Raw genomic sequence first — 10,338 nt, 5'->3', positions numbered from 1 at the left:
AATTGAGTATTTGCTTCTAGAGTACCCAAAGCATTTAAAACCTTTTCCTCAAAAGCGGAACCTCTAGAATTTCCTTGAGAATATGATTGGTTAGGAAAATGAGAACTAGCAAATTGATTTCCTTGTGAGTTATATGGTCTTGAACCTTGGGATCCTTGGTTTTGAAGTGGAGGTGGAATGTATTTCCCTTGAAAACCGCCTTGGGAAGAGTTTGAGCCCTCCCCTTGGTTTTTCCAAGATAAATTAAGATGATTCCTCCAACCGGGATTGTAATGGTTACCATAAGGATTGTTCCCTTGGTTCACAAATGTTGCATTAACTTGCTCAATGGGTTCATTTTGAATTTGTCCATTAGGACAATTAGAAGTAGAATGAAGAACACTAGAACAAGTCATACATGATTCATTTTGAGCTCTAGGAGAATGGTTAGGAAAGGAAGACACTTGATTCGCCAAGTTTTGATTGATCAATTGATCAAACTTTTGAGATAAAGACTTCATCTCGGCGGTTATATCATTTGAGTGGTCAACTTGATGCAAGCCAACACTCTTCCTACCTTGAGAATTTCTACCATTCCTAGATGACAATGTTCTATGCAAAGAGTTTTCACTCATGCTCTCATAAAGACGCCACATGTCTTCCTCTTGCCGGTCTATATAAGAACCTCCCATTGAAGCATCAACCATGCCTTTATAATTGTCCGATAAGCTTTCAAAGAAGAATTGGACCAATTGCCATTTAGGCATGTCATGGTGAGGACACTTCCTAAGCAATTCATTGAAGCGTTCCCATGCCTCGTGGAAAGTTTCTCCCTCCCCATGTGTGAATTCTCTAATGGCGATTCTCATAGCATTGGTCTTCGAAACCGGATAGTACTTTTTCAAAAATTCTTGTTGCATTTCTGCCCAAGAAGTTATAGAAAAAGGCCTAAGGTTGTTAAACCAATACTTCGCCTTATCTTTAAGGGTGAATGGAAAAAGTTTCAGCCTTAAAACTTCTTTCGGCATGTCCGTGTATCGAACGGTAGAACAAACTTCGAGAAACTCATCCAAATGCTTGTAAGGTTCTTCACTAGGAAGTCCATGAAAGTTAGGTAGCATTTGGATAGTTTGTGCTTTAATCTCATAATGGTGTGCTCTAAATGGTGGCACTTGAATGCATGTGGGTGCATTATACTCATTAGGCACATAGTGATCTCTCAATGCGAGTGGTGGATTAGCAACTTGAGGTGCAACATGGACACCTTGGTTATATTGAGCTTGATTAATGATGGGGGGTTGTGGTGCATACATTGGCCTTGGAATTCCCATTGGAATTTGGCCTTGTTGTTGAGGAGGTTGATGAATGTATGGCCTAAGCATGCCTAATGGAACTCGCATATTATCATTTTGCACATTAGGATGAAGGATGCCTTGTTGGTCTATGTGACCAAGGTCTTCAACATGATCATCATTGAGAGCGTCCATTGGTAGATTGGTTCTATGTGAACTTCCTCTTCTCCTTGGATTCCTAATAGTGGATTCTAAATGCAAATCAAGAGGGACAAGAGTAGGTCTCAATGAACAACGACCATGCATGCACAATGCAACACGAATAAGCAACTTTCTCAACAATGCAATTAAACTTCATAACCACAATTTTCAAATGCAATGTATGTCAAATAAATGCCTCCACGTGGGCCCCCGATTTATCTAATGATGTTATGCAATGCCTCCACGTGGGCCCCCGATTTAACTAAGGAGATTGAGTAAGAAGGTCTCACAATAGTCCTTTAGCACTTCAACTCCAAAATTAAAAGCTTAGATTAGCAATTTTACTTAGCAATTTTTCATTTTAAGCATTTTTCCTTTGCCTTGCTTTGCTCCTTAGCTTGGAATTACTTTGCTAGCTCCTGCTCAATGCACCTAGTCAATGGAGAACAAATTCAATAAGCAATCAAAAACAGAAAATAAAAAGAAAGTAAAGACACGATCAAAAGAGTACTAATCCTAATTGAATTTCACAATTCGACGTTGCCAATTTAAAATCCCCGGCAACGGTGCCAAAAACTGACCGGTCCTTTACAAGGGTCGCGATACCAAGTCAAGCTTGAAGAGTTGTGAATTTAGGAGGTGGCCAAGTTTTACATTTATAGAAAGCCACTACTACCTTTCTTTATATAAAATATAGATAGGGCGAGTAGGGATCGTCCCAAGGGATTTGATGGTGTATTGAATTGTGAAACTATGGTAATTAGGGTTAGTAGGTCGAGTGATCACACAATTGATTGGTTGGTTGATTAAGCTAAATTGAATTCAACTAAATAAAATAATATGAAGTAAACAAAAGAGAGAGAGGTCTTGAGGTGTAGAGATCACCACCAAGCAATACTTTTCTATATTACTAACAAGTGATCAATTGAGGGTAATGGATGTGTTGCAATATGATAAGGGTGTGTATGCAATAGGTTGATTCAATTGGCAAGGATGACAAATCAAGCAAGTATTGTATAAACATCATGTGAAGAGCACAATATATCTAAACAATAGAGTATATATTGTCTAGACAACATGGGGATAGCACAATAGATCAAAACAAGTCATTAATCCTTCGTTAAGCTCACAATCCACATACAACACAATATTAGAGGAATATGCCATTTGGACTCAAAAGCATGGAACATCAAACATCAAGAGTAGATTGTCCTCCCATCTAACATTACACTACCACTACACTAAATCTACACTACTAGCATGAAAATAAAGCTATCTAGACTAGGGGAGAGGCACAAACCATCAAGAATAGGCATAAACCATCAAATGATCCAAAATAGCATTCATTAAGCATATCATCTTGATAATCTCTAGATCTATAGCATCAATACACATAGACATGCATCAAAAACACTAAATCTGGGGATAAGCACATGAATATCCTGCTCTAGCATACATAGACATATGGATAGAATTAAATAGTCAATTGGAAGTATTAAACCATACAAACCATGAAATAATCAAGATTTACATATACATGAATATCAAGATGTATCATACAACACTAATCCCTCAATAATACACAAGATTAGAGTATAGAAAGCATGCTTGGGGCTAACTCTAGCCCCAAGAGGATGTCTAGCCACTCATGGTAGTGATGATCTAACCCTCAAGGGCTAACTCCATGGCTGCTCCTTGTTGGTGAAGATCTCCTCCAATGGTGCTCTAGTTTCCCTCCTTCCTCCTCTCCAAGAAAAGCCTCTAAGATCAATTTTCAATGTGTGACAAGAGACTCTCTCAAAAAGTGTATCATATTCCTTATATAGGTAGGTCAAATACACCCCATGATGAGCTGTGGTCGTGCAAGGCATATTCTCTAATCATTGGATGAAGGATGGAATAAATGAGCTGGACTTTAACTTTTTCTCGTTGGAGGAAGTTCGATCGATCGAACCTTAACTTAGATCGATCGAAAATGGGTTCGATCGATCGAACTGCATCTTGAATCGATCGAAGTGGTCTGACTCCTCCGGATAATGACAAGGCTGGGATATTTTCAAGATATTTATAGGAAAAAAGACAAAAGTGGTTGGTAGGCGTACAGTTGTGGATAAGATCAATCATTTGAATAGGACAAAATAGGATTCGATCGATCGAAGGTGATGTTCGATCGATCGAACTTGGAATTTCAGCAAAGGCCAAGGTTGGATCTATCGAGAAGTACTGTGATCGATCATAGATTTTCGATCGATTGAACTCTAAGTTGGATCGATCGAACTTTTCAGCTGCACAACTTGATTCCTTTTTGCTCCTTTCTTTCTCCACTTTGCTCCCTTCTTTGGTTTATCTCAGGATTGCTTCAATTAAGCTCTTATTTGGCTGAGTTAGCTAAATTTTGGGATTAGTGCCTGAAAATATAAATAACACGTAATAAGTCTAAAACGGCAAAGTAAGATAGATAAAGGTACTAGAATGCTTAAGCTTAACGGGTTTAAATGCGCACTTTTCAGTGCTCATCATATATCATGCTAAGTCCAATTACCATTTTAAGAGACCCCAAGTACTAATTCTACATCCAATTAGTAATATGCTCACAAGGTAATTAATTTCACTACATTAAAAGGGATTTTCTACCTAACATGAAAAGTCTCTAGATTTCATATTAATCCCAAATAAACTCAAATTAATATATGTTAAAGGACATACCATAGTCTTCACATATATTATACCCAAAATCAATTTAAGTGACTACAACACTTAAAAATAAATTTAATTAAGCTAATTAAATAATTTTCTCTAAATTTTCAAACATATCTAAATGTCCTCAATTTAATATATGTTAAAGAACTCACCAAGGCCTACTTTAATATCACATTACAAGTTGATTCCATACTTGATACAACTAGGTGAATTAAACTTTCATAAAAGATAAATATTAAATAAAATTTGCAATTCTTATTCAAATAATCCCAATTTAATATATATCAACCACATACCAAGGCCTAAATTTCTAGCATGCCACAATTTAATTCTAAGTTGCCTAGCATCATGAGAATTAAATCTTAAACAAGGAAAATAATTAAATTAAATTCTATAACTTGAACAAGGCATGCTCACAAGTTGTATATGCTCATATAACAATCAATACAACATTAATATAACCCTAAACCATCCCCTACCTCAATTTGAGATGAAAATCTCAAAAGCCCACCGAAAAAAAAGTACTCCGAATCCGACGATACCGAAGGGTTTTGTCGGGGACAACACGATCTACATGAACCCACAAGAAGCCCCATCAAAATCACAACTTGACCTCAAACCCGAACTCAAGAAATGGTCAGAAATGGATTCTAATAAGGGTGAAAGAAGCGCGTAGTCAAGACAAACACAAAACGCGAAGGCACTATGACTTTATAACAAAGGGAAAGAGGTTTAAATGAGAGGAGAAGGGTGGCAGCCCCCTTTGGGCTGCCATGGAAGATCCAGGTCTTGCATGGAGAGGGGAGAAGATTACTTTTTGACTTTAAGTCCCCTTATTTATAGAAAATCTCAAAAAGTGCCCCGAACGGGTCCTGCCTGGTCCGGAAAAGTGAAATTTGAGCAGACGCACTCAAATGGCAAAACTCTGTGAATGAAAAAGATTAAAAATAATAAAATATAAACAATAGAAGAAACGGCATCAGAAATCAAGTCCCGAGCAGAAAGTAATGCCCCAAACAAGTTCGGTAGCAACTAGGGTCAGAAACTCTGAAACTGGAGAAAAATGACCAGAACAGAATTCTATGAGTACACGACTCGATAAAAAGTGAAAATGAATCTCGTAGGAGGATCCAGGCTCAAAACGAGGCATTTTTGCAATAACTTTCATTAATTGCACAATGGCCCCTCCAATAAGTGAAAACTACACTAATGACCTAGAATGAAAATATCTTCCAAAAATATTTTCTTAAAAACCACTAAAATAAAATATCTTCAAAAGATATTTACGAAAAACACCCCAAGAAAAGAAAATAATTCTAAAGAACTTTGCATCCATGCTCCTATGGACACCGGGAGCAACCAGAGTACTTTCTTGTAAAAGTAAAGATACGTATTTCGTGGAAACCACTTAGAATGAAGATACATGAAGTCAAAAACCAACTCCGAACACAAAGGGTGAGGTTACGCCAACAAACTGACAAATGGGAAAAAGACAAAATAGGGAAAAGGATGAAAAGTGAATAGTGTCGAAAAACGAAAAATGTGGAAATGACTCGGTCCTCAAAGGAAATTGTCAATCCAAAGAAAAAAGTCTTAGAAACCATTTCCGAGCACTCGAGATGACACTAAGCAACGAGAAACTAAATTCAGAAAAGAAATTTCAACGAAAAAAATTCATCCGTAAAATTCTGAGGAAAAAGGAAAGGAAGGAAATGACCGGGTCATTACAACTTATGAGAACAAAACTCTGTATATCTATTTGGGGACATGTTATATTACATGCAGCATCCTTAGTTCGCATTAGACCAACGGCTTACCATAGTTTTTCACATTTACAACTTGTAATTGGTCAACAACCAAATATTTCTCATTTATGAGTTTTTGGTTGCATTGTGCATGTTCCTATTACACCACCACAACGCACCAAAATGGGTCCTCAACGACGACTTGGGATTTATGTAGGTTTTGATTCTTCCTGTATCATTAGCTATCGTGAACCTACGACAGGTGATGTCTTTAAGGCACGGTTTGCTGACTGTCATTTTGATGAGACTATCTTCCCACCATTAGAAGGAGAAGAGAAACAACCAAGAGAACGGCATGAGATTAATTGGAATGTCTTGGCTTTATCTCACTTTGATCCTCGAACAAATTAATGTGAACTAGAAGTTCGGAGGATCATTCATTTGCAAGGTATTACAAATCAATTGCCAGGTGCATTCACTGACACAAAAAAAGTGGTAAAGTCCCATATACCGGCTGCAAATATACCAGTTCGAATTGATATCCCTGAAGGACAACCTATCAGTACTGCAGCTGATATATCTAAAACACGCCAGAAGCGTGGTAGGCCTATTGGTGCAAAAGATACTGTTCCCCGGAAGAGGAAAATACAAAAGAAATCAAATAAAGAAATTGGCGCTCCTGAAGAGGCTACACTTACAAAAGAAATAATTGATCAATCTAAATTTTATAAGCAATTAACCCCAGAAGAGATATATGCTCCAGAAGAGGCAAGCCCTGGAAGTGGTAGAAGCCCCAGAAGAGGCAGTCCCCGGAAGTGGCATAAGCCCTAGAAGAGGCAGACCTCAGAAGAGGTACAAACCCCTAAAGAGGCGCATGCCCCAGAAGTGGCACAAATCCCTAAAAAGGCACTGTTATCTGAAAATAATGAGATCTCAATAAACTATGGAGAATTGTGGGATAAAAATACAGTTATTATTAACGATATATTCTCCTTTGCAGTTGCTCTTGAAACTGCATGTGATAATAAGGATCCTGATCGGTTGATCAACTATACATCAACCTTCGCAATAGCACGAATCATTGTAAAATAGGGCTATTGGTCGGGTAAGTCGAACCACTGGGACTGCGCTAGTCTAAAGCAACCTAAATGTCTAGAATCATTCTTAGGATGATGAGGTGTAATAAAGAGTTGTTGATTGTTTGTCACTTATAATATGAATTGAAATATGCATTAATGAAAAACTTGCAAGAATTTAAGAGATGAAAGACGAATAAAGAAGACTAAGGAAGTGAATCCGCCTCCATCCCTATACACATGCTAGATTAGACCTAAATTAGGGGAAAAACAACATATGATGGTCAAGAACTACATGGCAACACATAGTTGCCATGCAAGTAATCAAGAGGTACATTGTAACGACCCAGTCCATCACATGGTATGATATTGTCCGCTTTGGGCCTGAGCCCTCACGGTTTTGCTCTTGGGCTTTACCCCAAAAGGCCTCATACCAATTGGAGATGATGCACTTACATATAAGCACTTCACCTTTCCTCTACCCAGGCGATGTGGGACTTGTGCACCCTGTAGCTCGCCAGTGTGGCAGCCTGATAGTGTCTCTTGCACCCGCCCACAGCACACCCGCCCACAAGGTCATCACAATCCACCCCCTTGGAGGCCCGACGTCCCTGTCGGCACACTTCCGGCTGGGTCAGGCTCTGATACCATTTGTAACGACCCGCTCCACCACATGGTATGATATTGTCCGCTTTGGGCCTGAGCCCTCACGGTTTTGCTCTTGGGCTTTACCCCAAAAGGCATCATACCAATTGGAGATGATGCACTTACATATAAGCACTTCACCTTTCCTCTACCCAGGCGATGTGGGACTTGTGCACCCTGTAGCTCGCCAGTGTGGCAGCATGACAGTGTCTCTTGCACCCGCCCACGGCACACCACATCGTCTAGGTGTGAATGGGGCAAGTGCTATATGTAGATTCAACACCCTTCTATGACACAACGCGTTTTAAAGCCGTGATGGCCGTGAACCCATCAGAACTCTGTAGTTAAGCGTGCTTAACTTGGAGTAGTACCAGGATGGGTGACCCTCTGGGAAGTCTCTGGTCTGGGTGAGCCAAAAGCGGACAATATTGTGTCTGGCCAGGGTGAGGGTCGTTACAAATGGTATCAGAACCTGACCCAGCCGGAAGTGTGGCCAACAGGGACGTTGGGCCCCAAAGGGGGGGGTGATTGTGGCGACCTTGTGGGCGGGTGTGCCGTGGGCGGGTGCAAGAGACACTGTCAGGCTGCCACACTGGCGAGCTACAGGGTGCACAAGTCCCACATTGCCAAATGTGATGTGCTTATATGTAAGTGTGTCATCTCCAATTGGTATGAGGCCTTTTGGGGTAAAGCCCAAGAGCAAAACCCTGAGAGCTCAGGCCCAAAGCGAACAATATCATACCATGTGATGGAGTGGGTCGTTACATACATTAGGTCTCAAACAAGTATAATCCATCAAAAGGGTAAACATGTTTAGACTACCTAACTAAGGTGTAGCTTATACACGTTTACTTAAATGAAAGACTATCAAATTCTTGACAAAATGATGAAGCACATGGAGCTAGAGATTAAGCATACACCATCAAAGGATTTCCTAAGCAATGGTCTATCAAAGTCACCTATCAACATGCCATTAAATCATTTCATAACCTTGTTTCCATTCTCACCATGTAAACTCAAGCAAAAAGATTAATACAAGACATCACCTAACATAAGATAATGAGCTTGAAGAAATCATCCATACATATATAAACATTCATTACACTAAATGAAGTGCTCTTAGCTATGAAAAAGACCATAAATATACATTGCAATCCCCCAATATAGACTACCCTAGGACATGCTTACAAGGGAGGGACTTCATTACCTCCCTAGAGAAAGAGTTAGTTACCCATTGCTAAGCTATAAGAAGGAAGAAGCTCCATCCAAGACTCCATTTTCGTGCTCCTTCCTTTGCTTGAAGAACTCCTCTCTTTTCTTGCTCTCTTCCCTCTCCTCTATCTTGCAAAATGTAGCTTAAGAGATAATGAGTGACTTTGCTTCCCTTATCTAGATCACTTATCCACCCCAAAAGCTACCAACCAACATCTCCAACCACTTCATAAAGGAGGCAATCCAAAAGGCTAAAATCTAAGCACAAGTGGGCTGAGTCGTGTAGAATTCTGCCCTATGCTTGGTTTGCTCCGCCCGGACCTACTTTGTTAAAACAGCCATAACTTTGTGCTCCAAACTCCGAATAACAAACCGTTTGAAGATTTGGAAAGGTAATTCAGATCTCTAAAAACTTTATGTTTTGGTGGAGATCCAATTCTCAAGTCTGTTTGGTCGAAATTGAAGAACAAGGCAGACTTTCATTGCTGCCAGGCAGTTCTGAGCACCTCTAATAAGAAGATCATAACTCTCTGCTCCGAACTACGAATGACGAACTGCTTGAAGATTTGGAAAGCTGATTCAGATCTCTAAATCTTTCATGTTATGATGGAAGTCCAGTTCTTGAGTTTGGTAGGTCAAAATGGCGAACAAAGTTCGGGCTTCACTGCTGCCAGAATTTCAGAATTGGCACCTTGATATTCAAAAACTCTACAAAACACCCTTCTTGCTCCTTTATTGCAATTGAACCTGAAAATGCACAAAAACATACAAATGAAAGTAATCTACATAATTAAATGAACAATGGACTTAACTAATGCAATTAAGGGCGCTTGAATATGCAATATTCGGCGCTTATCACATCCCGAACCTCAAAACGTCAAAGAATGTCGATATAGAAATGATTGGCCAAAATGGAAAGAAGCAATACAGGCAGAGCTAAACTCATTAGCAAAACGTGAAATATTTGGACCTGTAGTCCAGACATTGAAGATGTTATCCCTGTAGGGTACAAATGGGTATTTGTACGGAAACATAATGAGAAAAATGAAATTATAAGATACAAAGCCTGACTTGTAGCCCATAGTTTCTCGCAAAGACCTGGTATTAATTATGAGGAGACATACTTTCCTGTGATGGATGCAATCACATTTTGCTTTTTAATTAGTTTGACAGTCTCAGAAGGATTGGATATGCTTCTGATGGATGTGGTTACGGCTTATTTAGATGGATCACTAGATAGTGATATATATGTGAAAATCCCTGGAGGATTTAAAATACCCGAAGTAAATATCTTAAATACCACGTACCATGAATTCGATCAAATTACAACGATCCTTGTATGGATTGAAGCAATTTGGACGTATGTGGTACAATCGTCTCAGCGAATATTTACTAAAAGAAGGATATGTGAATAATACGGTTTGTCAATGCATTTTCATAAAGAAATCAAATTCTGGATTTGCCATTATAGCTATATATGTTGATGAT

At 39.2% G+C, this 10,338-nt stretch overlaps 1 non-coding gene across 1 annotated transcript; it reads left to right on the top strand.

The window, feature by feature from the left end:
* Positions 1–744: 744 nt before the first annotated feature.
* On the top strand, positions 745–853 carry LOC132298092 (small nucleolar RNA R71). Its single transcript, XR_009479518.1, has one exon. It is a non-coding gene; the product is annotated as a small nucleolar RNA R71 (small nucleolar RNA).
* The last annotated feature ends 9,485 nt before the right edge of the window (positions 854–10,338 follow it).

Source organism: Cornus florida, unplaced genomic scaffold (assembly GCF_030987335.1).
Source record: "Cornus florida cultivar Cherokee Brave unplaced genomic scaffold, ASM3098733v1 CherokeeBrave_3.0.0_Hap2_Chr02, whole genome shotgun sequence".
Classification (NCBI taxonomy): Eukaryota; Viridiplantae; Streptophyta; class Magnoliopsida; order Cornales; family Cornaceae; genus Cornus; species Cornus florida.
The sequence above is the reverse complement of the archived record's forward strand: the minus strand, read 5'-3'. Positions and strand labels throughout refer to the sequence as shown.